Source organism: Aegilops tauschii, chromosome 3 (assembly GCF_002575655.3).
Source record: "Aegilops tauschii subsp. strangulata cultivar AL8/78 chromosome 3, Aet v6.0, whole genome shotgun sequence".
Taxonomy (NCBI): Eukaryota; Viridiplantae; Streptophyta; class Magnoliopsida; order Poales; family Poaceae; genus Aegilops; species Aegilops tauschii.
The window spans coordinates 12383572-12399080 of record NC_053037.3 but is presented as its reverse complement, the minus strand read 5'-3'; the positions used below and the strand labels follow the sequence as shown (position 1 = coordinate 12399080).

At 41.7% G+C, this 15509-nt stretch overlaps 2 pseudogenes; both read right to left on the bottom strand.

Annotated features, from left to right (window-relative positions):
- Positions 1-5688: 5688 nt before the first annotated feature.
- LOC123497483 (acyl-acyl carrier protein thioesterase TE3, chloroplastic-like) lies at positions 5689-7214 on the bottom strand (annotated as a pseudogene).
- Positions 7215-12802: 5588 nt separating this feature from the next.
- LOC109764547 (acyl-acyl carrier protein thioesterase TE3, chloroplastic-like) lies at positions 12803-14694 on the bottom strand (annotated as a pseudogene).
- Positions 14695-15509: the final 815 nt, after the last annotated feature.

Genomic DNA, 15509 nt, shown 5'->3' with positions numbered 1-15509 from the left:
CCAGATCTCAAATACCCATTTAGAGATTTGCCTTCTCTCACCACTTAATTAATATACCAGTGTTTCAGCAGAGACTGTTAAGTTGAACTTCTGCCTAGAACTTTAAGCTACATCCATTCACAACTTGACAATGGACTATGCCTTGAATTGCTAGTTTTGTGTGAACAGGTTTCACTCAAAGTCTTAACCAGTACCTGACCGCCAGTAGGCTACCCCGCGGTTTGGAGCTTATACGTCATACTCCCTGGTCTCTTCGTGAGCTTACTAGAGATCACCCAAATCTCATAGACTGCGACGTTTACAGTCAGAACTCATATAGGTGTGTTCTTTCAAGACTGCTCTGTAGGACAGCATCTTTGCTAATTATAGCCAATAGAACCACATTAAGGCATGTTGCCAACCTGCCTTACAGATCTGAGCCTTACAGCTCTGAGAGTTTTGCATCTTCACTTGGAGACGATCATAAATTATTACTCTCCTCAGTTAACCAATAGCTTGTTCTTCCCAGATCCTAATTCACGGGATCTCCGATCACAAAGGTTGGGTTACTACTATGGTGTAACATCTATGGGTCTCATACCCATCTCCCTCGATGCAATATCTATCACATTTCGTGATAGTCCCTTTGTAAAGGGATCTGCCAGGTTTTTGTCTGTTTGTATATACGTAACAGTTATTACTCCGGAGTTTCTCAACTTCCTGACAGACTTCAAACGTCTTTTCACGTGTCTTGATGACTTTGCATTATCTTTAGAATTGTTCACTTTAGCGATAACCGTTTGGTTATCACAATTCATAAGAATAGCCGGTACAGGTTTTTCAACAACCGGCAAGTCCATCAAGAGCTCACGCAGCCATTCTGCCTCAACAGTAGCTGTGTCCAAAGCAGTTAATTCTTCTTCCATAGTTGACCTCGTCAATATGGTTTGCTTGCAAGACCTCCATGACACTGCGCCACCACCATGAGTAAATACATACCCACTTGTTGCGTAAAGTACATCAACATCGGAGATCCAATTTGAATCACTATATCCTTCTAGCACAGCAGGATGTCCTGAATAAGTAATTCCGTAACTCATAGTACCTCTCAGATAGCGCAAGACCCTTTCTAGTGCATGCCAATGATCATCACCCGGGTTGGACATGAACCTACTCAGTTTGCTCACAGCAAAAGAGATATCTGGTCTTGTAGCGCTAGCTAAGTACATGAGTGAACCGACAATTTGAGAGTATCTTAATTGATCTCTCGTTTCTTTCTTGTTCTTTCTGAGTGTCACGCTGGGATCATAAGGTGTTGGAGAAGGCTTGCTATCCATAAAACCGAATCGGTTCAAGACCTTCTCAACATAGTGAGATTACGTTAATGTAATCCCACTCTCATCCTTAATAAGTTTGATGTTTAGAATTACATCGGCTTCTCCCAGATCTTTCATGTCAAAACTTTTTGATAGAAAAGACTTGACCTCATTAATTGCATTAATGTTTGTACCAAAGATCAGTATGTCGTCCACATACAAACATAATATGACACTATTGCCCCCACCATGGCGATAGTAAACACACCTATCAGCCTCGTTAATGACAAATCCTGCAGAAGTCAGAGTTCTTTCAAACTTCTCATGTCATTGCTTAGGTGCCTGTTTCAGACCATACAAAGATTTTAACAACTTGCACACCTTTCTCTCTTCACCCTTTACCACAAACCCGTCAGGCTGATTCATATAGATCTCCTCTTCCAACTCTCCATTGAGAAAAGCTGTCTTTACATCCATTTGATGAATGATAAGACCATAAGAGGCAACCAAGGAAAGTAACACTCGAATGGTGGTCATTCTAGCAATGGGTGAATAGGTGTCAAAGTAATCTTCGCCTTCTTTCTGAGTGTAGCCCTTGGCCACTAGCCGCGCCTTGTACTTATCAATAGTACCATCAGGCTTTAGCTTCTTTTTGAACACCCACTTACAGCCCACAGGTTTACAACCATATGGTCTATCAGTTAGTTCCCAAGTTCCATTAGAAAGAATTGAGTCCATCTCATTATGAACAGCTTCTTTCCAATCATCTACATCCGGAGATGCATATGCTTCTGCAATCGTCTTGGGTGTGTCGTCCACAAGGTATACAATGAAATCATCACCAAAGGATTTTGCAATCCTTTGTCTCTTGTTCCTTCTAGGAACTTCATTGTTATCCTTCTCAAGGACTTCCTCATGTGATTGTTCGAAATATTCATCAGTTGTACTAGATTCAGGAATTATCTCAGAAGAAAATCTAGCAATGCTATGCATATCTTTCATAGGAAATATGTTCTCAAAAAATGTTGCATCACGAGATTCCATTATAGTATCAACATGCATATCAGGTACTTCAGATTTTACCACTAAAAACCTATAAGCAATGCTCCGTTGAGCATACCCTAGAAAGACACAATCCACTGTCTTTGGTCCAAGTTTGCGTTTCTTAGGAATAGGAATATTGACCTTTGCCAAACATCCCCAAGTGCGCAAATAAGAAAGTGATGGTTTTCTCCCAACCCACTCCTCATAAGGGGTTTTCTCCTTATTATTGTTGGGAACTCTATTCAGGACATGACATGAAGTCAATAGAGCCTCCCCCCACCATGCCTTAGATAAACCAGCAGTGTCTACATGGCATTCACCAAGTCAGTCAATGTGCGGTTTTTCCTCTCGGCCACTCCATTTGATTGAGGTGAATAGGGAGGCGACCTCTCATGAATAATACCATGTTCCTCACAAAATTCATCAAAAACTTTTGGAAAATACTCTCCACCACGATCGGACCTGAGACGCTTGATCTTTCTCTCTAGTTGATTTTCAACTTCAGCTTTATAGATTTTAAAGTAGTCTAATGCTTCATCTTTAGTTTGCAACAAATAAACATAGCAAAATCTAGTCGCATCATCAATCAAAGTCATGAAATATCTCTTTCCACCTTTTGTCAACACATCATTCATCTCACAAAGATCAGAATGTATGAGTTCTAGAGGTGCCAAGTTTCTCTCCTCGGCAGCCTTATGAGGCTTTCGAGGTTGCTTAGATTGCACACAACTATGGCACTTAGAACCTTTGGCAACTGTGAAGTTCGGAATTAAACTCATGTTGGATAGCCGAGACATTAAACCAAAATTAATATGACATAAACGAGAGTGCCAAAAACTTGCATCATCATTAACACTAGCACAAATTTGGTTTATTGACTTATTGCAAAAATCTGAAAGAGAAAAGCGGAACAAGCCTCCGCACTCATAGCCTTTTCCTATAAATTGTCCAAATCTTGACACGATTACTTTATTGGACTCTAAAACTACCTTAAATCCATCTCGACATAGAAGGGAGCCGCTAACTAGATTCTTGTTCATAGTAGGGACATGCTGCACGTTCCTTAGTTGCACGATCTTTCCCGAAGTAAACTTCAAATCCACCGTGCCAATGCCACGAACAGAAGCATGTGACCCATTCCCCATTAGGACGGAAGAATCCCTTGCGACCTGATAAGAAGTAAACAGGGAGATGTCAGCACAAACATGAACGTTAGCACCCGAATCAATCCACCACGAAGATGATTGAAATACTGAAAGCACAATAGATAAATTACCATACCCATCAGTATTGCTAGCGGTCACCATGTTGACAGTCTTGGAGCTTGTTTTCCCTCTGCGGTCTGCACGTTCAGGGCATTCCTTGGAAAAGTGTCCAGGCTTCCCACAGGCGTAGCACTCTAGCTCAGCCTTGTTGAACTTCTTCTTCTTGAAGGTAGTAGTCTTGGTAGGCTTGTTGAAAACAGGTTTGTTCTTCCCTTTGTTCTTGTTCTGTGGGTACCTCTGCACCATGTTAGCAGTAGGCTGAACCTCACCTCCTTTTTCAGTAGTATCTTTAGCCCGAGCTTTTTCTTCAACATCAAGAGATGCAATCAGATTTTCAACTGATATCTCCTGTCTCTTATGCTTCAGAGTTGTGGCGAAATTCCTCCATGAAGGAGGCAACTTTGCAATCATGCACCCAGCCACGAATTTGTCGGGTAGAACACATTTAAGGAGTTCAAATTCCTTCACAATGCACTGTATCTCATGAGCTTGTTCAACCACAGAACGGTTATTCACCATCTTGTAGTCATGAAAACTCTCCATGATGTACAGTTCACTGCCTGCATTGTTGCACCGAATTTTGCATTCAGTGCATCCCACAGAATCTTTCCGTCATTTATGTGCATATACACATCACACAGACGGTCAGCAAGAACACTCAGAATGCATCCCACAAACATAGTATTGGCTTCCTGGAATTTTCTCCGATCTTCGTCGGTCATTCCCTCTGGAGCACCAACACTAGCGTGGAAAACTTTCAGAGCAGTAAGCCAGAGCATGGTCTTCACCTGCCACCTCTTAAAGTGCACACCGGTAAACTTATCCGGCCTCAGTGCATCAGCGAATCCAGCCATAGTTAACTCAGGAAATTGCCTATAATTAGGTTTTTGGATTGTTGGAATATTAGGCAAGTTCATGATTAATTCCAGTAAATAATTCATGACTAGAAGAGATACTAGCATGCAATAATCTAGCAAACTAGAAGAACAGCAAGACATGCATAACAGCAGCAAACACGTAACAATAGCTGTAGAAACAGACATGAACAGAGGATGTTGGACGTACTGATCATTAGCTATTATGGGTGCGACAGTGTTGATGACGATGTCGCCGACGATCTGCTGCTGACGGCGATGAATACGACGATGAGTAGCACCGCCCGACTTGGACGGAAGACGACCCGTGATGACGAATTTGAGCAGTCACGCACAGCGCTTCCCAAAAACCTAATTCGTCCTCTCCCGGTGTAGGATCGCAAAGACGAACGATTCCGGAGACCTGCTCTCCCACGCGCCGATGCACGCCGGCGTTTGGGATGGAGTAGACTACGATGGCGGCGCAAGTTGTGAGATGAGGCAAAACCTAGGTGTTTTTCGGTGTGTCTCTGGCCGCAGCCGGTAGCTGTATATATATTAGGACCAGAGGCGGTATTGTGTCGCGACCACAATCCCAAACCGACTCGATTTCTAATTCGTATACTTACCGGACAAGAAATCAAAAACTTGTCTGCCAAGACATAAAAATAAAACGGCAAAAGGAAGCTGCGCTCCTGCAAGGAGACGGACCGGATTTCGGCAGACCATTCACGCGCATATCGCATGTACGCCTCGCCTCGCCTCGCCTCGCGCAAGGCGAGCGAGCGCGCGCGTGTGGTTTTCCCTTTCTCTTCTCACACACCACTTAGAGTGGTGGAGAGAACCCACTATATAAAGAGGTCCAACTCTTCTTCAACTTCCGGGTGGGACTAAACTTAGCACCACCACTTGCCATTTTACACATGGGCTTTGAGATTTCAGAAATTGCTATGGGCCTAGCCCATTAATTCTAACAGGTTTCAGTGATCTTGAAACGTGTTGCTCCATTGTTCAAGCATTATCAGACTTGTTGGTTGTGTGCACTTACTATGTAGAGGTCGGGTGTTCGCTCATTGGGATTGTATTGGCTCGATATGACATTTGGATGAAAATGCTCAAAAATAAGGGAGAATATCTTCTGTTTGGTTTGAAAGATATGGGAGATAGAGGGATACGTTGTGTTTGCTTTGGAGTGTAGGAGGGAGCCAACAAATATATGAACATTACCTCTAGATGCCGGCACAAAAAACCTATTACAAAAAATGGTGAACAAGGGCACCGAGGCACCCTATTTCAAATAAATACTTTGGTAAAAAAATTGTGGGGTAATACTTTGGTAAATTACAAGCTATAAAGTATAATTCACTTATTTTTAATCAACAAACATCCAGAGGGGCGAACATATTTTAATTACAATACAATGCACATTAAATTAACTGCAATAATTTATAGCGAGTATACTGATCTTCATGCTAACTATCCTTGGATGAGAAGAACTGATGCAGTTTAGATGACATCTCTGGGAAGACGCGGGTCGGACGGTAGCCGGCAGACGACGGTCGCTGTCGCTTCCAATACAAGCTGCCATTAGAGGAGACCAGCACGAGCGTGCGTGTGGGGTTGATCAATAGTGTGTGTTTGAGATCTATCAGTATAAAGGACACGGCGCGTTCATGTTGAGCAATACCAATTGCTTGTGCATGTACCTTATGATCCGGCAGCGTCTCGATGAAGTGATCAACAAGTATCCTCGCGCCCTTTATCTGGACAATCCTAACCTTGACGACAAACTTGGCACCTCACTGCACATTAATCAAATGTGCGTAGAGAGCGTGGTTATTAAATCTCTTCTATTTGAGAGTTCGGGAACTAAAAAACTTGAGATTTCCGGTCTCAGAGGTTTCGGATGCGACATACTTTATCCATTGCAAATTAATTGGAGTCCTAGCTTTGTCCTCAGTCAAACATGTTACAAACTTTGACCAAAGTCTATAGAAAGATATATCAATATCTACGACATATTAGTTTCATCATAATATGTATTTGCATACTATACATATTTTATGTTCAATAAATGTTAGCACATTTTCTTATACACTTGGTAAAATATAGATAAGTTGACCTGGGATAAATCTTGAACTTTAATTAAATTACAATAGAGGGAGTATGTGTGTACATACTTGTAGAGGCTTGAAGTACTTGAGGTTCAGCTCCAAGAGCGCCATCGCGTTGCCAGTGCGTGCTACGGAGGCCATTCTGAAGCCAATGCTCGCAGCCAGCTCCTCTCGAGCTGCAGACGATTTAAAGTAAGAATCAAGATTGTGTACATAAAGGGTAAAGAACCTGAACTCTACTGCAAACAAACATCATTTTGGTGCCAACCGTTGTGGATGTAAGCAACATAAATGGCGTTGTTAACGACTCCATACTCGTCAAGTTCGTTGTCATGGCCGGCCATCTCCACTTCGAAGAACTTGTCCGTCCTAATTGAATTTTATGAAAGAAACCACAAATATATGAAGCTATTTGACGAGATTAATATTCTACCAAATACCAATGCATGTGAAATAGTTTCATTTACAAGAATCTTAGTTTTGTATGTTGGCTGATGTTGTTGTTGGAGTTGCCTTGGGAGCTGGAAGCCGGAACGGCGAGAACCTTCATATGGTGGGATTGGCCGGAGAGCATGGCGAGGTGGCCGGAGCGAGACCAGTTAGCTCTAGCCCCAACATGGACCAAGCAAGGTGGTGGGTGGTGGGTGTTGGGAGCGATATTAGTAGGAGGGCGGTGCATGATGAACATGGAAGTGTATTGTTAGGTCTCATGGTGCCCATCTATATATAGTGTACATGTGTGTCGTTTCATTCTTGCCACATGGAACAGATGCCCGCTTAGGCCTTGTTCGGTTGAGGCGGATTTTGAAGGAGATTGGCAGGGATTGAGGGGGATTAAATCCTCTACAAGCCAAAATCCCCTCCAATCCTCTTCAATCCCCTTGAGAGAAGGATTAACCGAACAAGGCCTTAATGAAGTCTGTTTTTTTCTTGGGGGGGGGGGGGGGGGGGGGGGGGGGTTAATGAAGTATGTTATCTTCTTTGGTTTCATCTTCCACTAATCAGGGCTAGTCACATTTAAAAAAATGCTAGTAGAAATATTTCATAATTGGGTATGTTATGTTCTAAATTAAAGGTTAAATTAAACTCCCTCCGTTTCATAATGTAGTGCATATAAATTTTTCGATGCAAACAACAAATAAGTACAGTCATTTGATGGGATTGCCTAATTTCATTGAGTTCACCTCGAGTATATGTTGGCTCTGCCCCTATCGCTAATAATAAACTTCTGAAATGAATATATATCATACAATTCTAATAGCTTTATTACAAATACCCTATGTTATGCTAATGTAAAATTTGTTTTATGGTAAGTTGTTTCATTTTAGTAATTTAGTTTGCATTATTTAAGATTTTTTTATGATGGGTCTCAGTTCAAATTTAAACAAATATAAACTATCATATTGTGCTAGAGATGAATTTATATCATAATTAATGGTTTATAAGTGTCCATGTATGTAGTAGTCTTACTATATCTACAAAACTTGTAGAGTGTTATGGGTGCATAAATCCAATTAACAAATAGTAGATGACTAGAGTACATAACTATCAAGCTTCGGTGTAAGGCAAATTTTAGCATGCTCCCTCTTACCTCCCATTTTGACATGATCTGAGCCATTGATTTGATTAACTAGTGGTCTGACTAACTCTTACCTTCTTACCTCTACTCTTACCTCTCATGTGAAAAGATGGGATAAGAGGGAGCATGCTACAATTACTTTCGGTGTAATGATGCTGGCCCAGGAAGCACGTTGGGTTAAAGTATATAACATCTTGCATATGGACTTTTGCTATGTTTATCAAACCATAACGTAGAGTTTCTCAATATTGAGGCTAACTAGACGTCAAGCACCGAATAATATCCTTGTTTTTACTGAAAATGTTGATTTGCAAGCCAGTAAAATACACATGAACTCTGAGAAAAAGAATGAGTTGTGATTAACTATGCCGAAACACGAAACACAACTCGCACATGAGGCAAACGACGAAGAAGAGCGCGTGTACCACGACTCTATACTGGTCAAGTTTGTTGTCACGGACGAGTCATTTCCACTGGGAATAACTTGTCCGCCCTAATTGATTTACGACCCCGGAACCGGTATACACGGTACAGATGTGAGCTGAAAGCTTGTCAGAATGTTAGTGAGCTGACAGCCCCATTGGATTGATTAACAATTTTTTAATAGACCCCGTGAGAAAATCATGATGGAAGTGCTAGCAATATCAATCTCATACTGCTTCAAATGAACAAGGATATCAATGAAAGTAATAACTACTGCAAAAGCATCGGCCAATAAAATGAGGATGAACAGGTTATTAATCGTGTCAAGAGGATGAGACCACGGTGGCAGCATTAGCATCAGAACCGGTGGCCTTATTTGCGACACCATTGTAGTCGCAATATTGGAGGCTTGCTTTCCCTCACAATCGTGCATGCAATCGCCTGGATGGAGTAGCCGGAAGCAACAACAAAGAGAGGAATGATAGTGGTGTGTGTGCGATAGGCAGAGAGCAGATGCGATCTAATCAGGTGATGGCTATGATTGCCATTCTCGCTAATATATAGACATCCGACCTGAGCCTGACTCAACTCGTCCATGAAACATAACGTGCGTGCGAGGCGGATGGCGGAGAAGAGCGTGTGTACAACCTCTCTTCTCATGCTCCAATGAATGTGGAAACGAGTTCCTTATATGTTAGTCCAACCCTCCCGCATTTTCTCTATGAGGCTAAATTTCCACCATATCATGACACCACTAAGGGGCATTTGGGATTTTTCAGGAATTGAATTTTTAATGGGCCAAAGGCGCGTATTGTTTTAACATGTTTTTGGTCATTTACCTTGACTTGCTTCTTCTAACCTACTCCCTCGTCAACATACAGAACTAGCTAATTGCCCGTGCGTTGCACCGGGGGCATAAGCATTTTGATGGTTTAACATCAATTTTGACTAACATATACCTTTAGAATACTCATGTACATTAGGCATAGTTGTTGATTCAATTTATCATTAAATAATTCCTCCTCCACGAACCCTTCGCTCTTGTCTAACAAACAAATTTTGGTTAACCTTGAAGTAAACCCGGTGTATAGAGGGAGTAGAGGGGAGGACAGACATGCGTGTGGGTTGTAGCGGGCCACTTTTCCCCTGGTTTTATTGACGTGCTAAGCATGGAATGGAGGCAGACGAAGGTTGGACAACATTGGAACGTTATATATTTTTAGGTAGTGTATATAGATGTAGAAAGATAGTTTGATTTGCCGTGTATTCTAGTGAATCCGTTGGGGCTGCTGGAGCCATTTTTCGATTGATGATTAATTTGTTTTTGTGGCAGTGATATGATGGGGGCACACGTGAGTGCATCCTAAGAAAGGAAGGAGCTGTGATTAAATTTTCACTTACCAAATTGGGAGGGGTTCCATTCGGTATAGAGAATCATGGGAAGATCCTTCAAATGATGGGGCCCTGGGGGAGGGACGAACGAACGACATACAAACTCTTATTTAATAGTAGACTGATAATTGTCCTTGCGTTGCAACGGGAGTATAAACATTCTAGTAGATTAGTATGTGACTGCACATCTATTATTACATTGATGCGGTAAAAGTTTTTATATGCAATCGCCATAATTTACCTGCCATCTTATTGTTAATCACTTATTTGGTAAGAATTGATTAACTTACCCAAGAAATTTTTATTTTTATTTTGGTAAGTTAATAAAACATTGGACAATTGCTTTCATTTTAGGGAAAATCGATGGGAGAAAAAAATCAGAAATGGGAGGAAAAGATCAAAGAGAAGAAGGAAAGAGCAGGATATATATAAGGAAGGTTGGACAAAAGAGAGGTGAAATGGAAATCGTTCTTTTTAATTAGAGATTATTTTGGTAAGTTAATAAAACATTGGACAATTGCTTTCATTTTAGGGAAAATCGATGGGAGAAAAATCAGAAATGGGAGGGAAAGATCAAAGAGAAGAAGGAAAGAGCAGGATGTATATAAGGAAGGTTGGACAAAAGAGAGGTGAAATGGAAATCTTACGTTCTTTTTAAGTAGAGATAAGTAGTAGAGATTAAGTAGTAGAGAAGATGTCAGACGGAAGTTTTCTGGTTATGGTTATGAGTGGTTTTTCTAAGCCCAAGTGCAGTGTACCCTTTATGTTTACCCTTAAATATTACTTTGAGATCTATGCTAGCAAACTACCTTACTACATGAAAGTATCTCTTTTTTGTTTCTCTAAAATAAAAAATAAAAACAATGTACGGACTTCAAACTTTGCAGGTAATTATCTACCAAATCAGGTACCTACACACAAACACGTTATTTTGCAAGTATACAACCATGTACAAATTGAGTTTTTTAGTAAAAGAACATATGCTCACAACCATGTAGTCTAGGAACAATGGGAGGCACTGCAAACTATGTGAATTGGCGATGATAATACTCAAAAATATGTCCTGCAGCTTTCACGGTATAAGATTGAACAAAACAACTCTTTTTTCAATAAAGAGAGCAATTACAGTTTACAACATGGCCCTACAAGATTTTGTCTGTTCAGGTGCTTTGTGTGTAATTGCTTGGTTAAACTTAGATTCAGCAATGTAGCTAGCACTTATCCTTGCTACTAACACGCACATGGCACACAACCTAGGTTTTCCACTGCCTCCTGTTGTGCAACCGCCAGGCTGCCTCGTCTCCCGTGGCTTTAGGACCATGGAGGCACGGTGGATCCCGACCCTTGCCGGCGGGAGGGCTTCATTTTTAGTTGTTTTATTAAAATTTGGTAGGGTGTGTGTCCTGCTCAGAAAAACGAGGCGATGGCGGCTCCCTAAAGATGGAATAAGGCTCTCCCCGCCTAGCCCCGTCCTGATGATGCTTCTAGCATCGTCGGAGGGCGTGTGGAGGTTTATCTCCGCTGGATCTCGTGGGATTTGGTTGGTTTTTGTCTTTGGTGGATCCGCTTGAATCCAATCTTCATCCATCTATGTTCGTGTGTCTACAGGTAGGATCCTTCCGAGCCACGCCTCTATTCATTGGCGGTGGTTGCTGTTCTGGTGTGCTTGTCCCTGGGGCCTTAGCACAACGACTTCCAGACTATCTAGTACAACAAGGTTGGCCCGGCTTCGGTGATAGGGGCGATGAGAGCGACACGCCTTTTGCTTGCTCCAGTGTTTGTAGTCGTCGCTAGGTAGTCTACCGACTTGGATGTAATTTTTACTTCTGGTGTTTGTTGTACTTCTGTGACAGTTGATGAATAGATCGAACGTTTTTCTCGCAAAGAAAAAAAAACTTAGATTCAACTTTGTTAGTTCAAGTTGCTAATTACAGTCAAGATATTAGTTTATGAATCATTAGTTGCATTTGTCTTCTTCCATCCAGCACATGTTTTTTCAAGATCGGTTCTTATGTGCGATGCTGGTTAGGATTAACTGACATAGGGTCGTGTCTTGTGTCAAATAGGGTCACTGACATGTGGACCATCAGGTTTGTGACCCCACATGTCAGTGACCCTAAGTCATCTGACGTTACGTTAGCCAATCTAAGCCCGTGCGACTCATATTGTTGTTGTCGGACCATATTACCCATCATTGTCATGCATTGATTTGTCCAAGAAACAAGCCATGAAGCCATATTTTTCAGGCATCGCGACATGTGCTCACTTAAGTTGCTCGCTGTTGTATATTTTCAGAAAAAAAAAAGGTTGTTCATTGTTGTATCAACTGTATCGATTCCGGTTTGCATAAAGTTAGTGCATGATTTGTGCATATTGCTAACAGCTGACCAACGATGGTGATGGTTGCCCATGGCAAACTTGTGCATATATCGGGCGTTCAAGGAGTTGTTTCAAGCTCGTTGTCTAGTTTCATATCTTGGATATAATATTCCGCCTCCACAAAATGCACATAAATGCATCATCGTTTCTCAATAAGTTGTTTTTGAATATATTTTTTGCAGATGATTTTGAATAATGACTTCGACGGTGAAACTTTTTGTCTGGCTTTTTTTCTTTGGACCTAACGACAACTGAGGTGATGTTTCAGTGATCTTCAGCTTCTACGTAGCTCCATGCATGAGCACGGGTTTAATGAAACTTTGGCCTAGAACCAACAAAGAATTTTCTTTTGGAGAGCCTCTCACACGCCACGTAATGTAAATGCTCTTTTATTCATTTGAGACCCATATAAGCACGCACAAGATAACTTGTTTTATCTTTTAAACTGATCCTCGTGCTAGTCATCCTAGGACGAGAAGAACTGTTGAAGCTTGGACGACATCTCCGGGAAGACGCGGGTCGGACGGTAGTCCTTGTTGAGGCAGACGACGGTCGCCGCCGCTTCCAAAACAAGCTGCAATTAGAGGAGATCAACAAACACGCACGTGTGGCACTGATCAGTATAAGGGACTGATCACTACAAGGGAAACGGCCCTTTCAACATCCATCGTTTCTGCACATACCTCATGATCCGGTAGTGTCTCGATGAAGTGTTCAACAAGTATCCTCGCACCCTTTATCTGGACAACCCTCACCTTGACAACAAATTTGGCGCCTCGCTGGATATTAATCAATGCACGTGGGTGGTCATTAAAACATGAGATTTGGAGGTTTGGAAATAAGAACCTTGAGATTTCCAATCTTATGGGCTGCTTGGAATGACTGTAAAATTAGCATGGTCACCGGTATTTAGTTCAAAATTGAGCTACATACTGATGGCCACACTAATTTTACAACCACTGCGAGCATAGCCTTAGAGATTCCGATGTGACCCTGGCAAAAAGAAGAGATTTTGGATGTGCCATGCACATACCAGTAGAGGCTTGAAGTACTTGAGGTTCAGTTCCAAGAGTGCCATCGCGTTGCCTGTGCGTGCTACGGAGGCCATGCTCGCAGCCAGCTCCTCTCGAGCTGCAGGCGATTTTAAGCAAGAATCAACACCGTGTACAAGAGTAGAACCCAAGCTCTACTCTGCTTAGATATCACTTGGGTGCTAACCATTGTGGATGTAAGCAACATAAATGGCGTTGTTAACGACTCCATACTGGTCAAGATCGACGGTCATCTCCACGTCGAAGAATTTGTCCGCCCTAATTGAACCGCATAACAAAAACACAAATATATGAAGCTATTGGACTATGCAGAGGACGGTTGTGAACTCGTTTTGCCTTGATGCGAAATTGTGAGTCAATAAAAACGTCCTTTGCTAGAAAAAACCTATTGGGCTAAATGTTCTTTTAGGGGTGCAAATGGTACCCCGTGGCCTTTTTAGTTCAACTATTTCACTATTGAAATTCAAATTCATTTGGTTGAACTATAATTAAGGGGGGCAGAGGGTACCTCGAATATCACATATTTACATCCTAAGTTCTACCAATTCTCTACTCGTATAAAAGACTCAGTTGATGATGATGGTGTGTCTGTCATCTGTCGTTTCTGACCATTACATCTGCATCTAACGGATGTGAGGTAAGTTGTGGCATTTTTATAACAATAGCCCACTTCTCTGCTCCAATTTGCAGAAAACCCCTTATTATCTTAAAAGCAACTACATCCCTACCTCACCTCATCAAAACATTCTGAGAAATATATTTTGAGTAAAACGTAATATTTTTTTAATGGTATATACTCCCTCCGTTCCTAAATATAGGTCTTTTTAGACATTTCAAATGGACTACAACATACGGATGTATGTAGACATATATTAGAGTATAGATTCACTTATATTGCTCCGTATGTAGTCACTAGTTAGAATCTCTAAAAAGACTTGCATTTGAGAACGGAGGGAGTATAATATATATATATATATCAAAACAAGAATGTTTTCTTTCATATTTGTGAACAAGTACTATTCTAATTTGGACACGGACACATTGCTAGTAATGCAAAGCTAGCTAGTTTAATTAGGAAGAACCTTAGTTTTGTTTCTTGGCCGATGCTGTCGCTGCAGACGTCCCGGTTGCCAGAGGCAGGGACGGCTAGGGCCTTCACACGGCGGGACCGACGTGATTGGCCGGAGATCATGGCAAGGTGGCCGGAGCGGGACGAGTTAGCTCTAGCCCCAGCACAGACCAAGGAAGATGGTGGGTGTTTGGTTTTGGGAGCCATATTATTAGGAGACTGCTGCATGGTGAAACAGGAAATTGTATTGTTTTATCTCATGGGGCGTGTGCCAGCCCATCTATAATGCGCGTGCGTGCATGCTGTGGCGTTTCATTCTTGACGCGTGGAACATATGCCCGCCTACTGAAGTACTCTCTCCGTCCCCATAATATAAGAGCGTTTTTAATGTTAGAAAAACATTTTTTAATATAATACAGACGCAAACGCTCATACATACGCGCATACACTCATCCCTATGAACACACACGTACACCCTATCCTTATGAGCACCTCCGAGAGACTGAGCCGGCATATCATATAGAGATTTACGAAGTCACCGTATGCGTCTCGTCGTCGACGGAAACGTCTCCTCCCACTGAAAGCGCATCGCCGGAAGAAACGGTGGGAGTAATATAAAAGCGTTTTTTGCACCAGTATAGTGTCAAAAATGCTCTTAAATTATGCGATGGAGGGAGTAATAGTATGTATCTTTTTATTTATAGAGAGAAATATCATAATCGTACATTCTTTTCCATCTACAGTAGTAGTACTCCAGAAATTAATGGCAGTTTAGGCTTAATATAAAGTGTACTTTTACTCTTTTTTTCAAACACAAAGCGTACTCTTACTGATGGTGCCACGGATGGCTCTAGAATGGCCAATTAACGATGGTGTCACGTGAAACTATTTTAATGCACGTGGAGATTTCACAGCAATTCAGTGTTTTCTCTCGCCATTGCCCCGGTCCCTGTGGATTACCTACGTCTCTGATAGTTGTTTGTTGGGTACACCCTGCTTTTAGTCCGTCACGTGTCGGGAAGCTGGATGTTCCCTTTGGATTT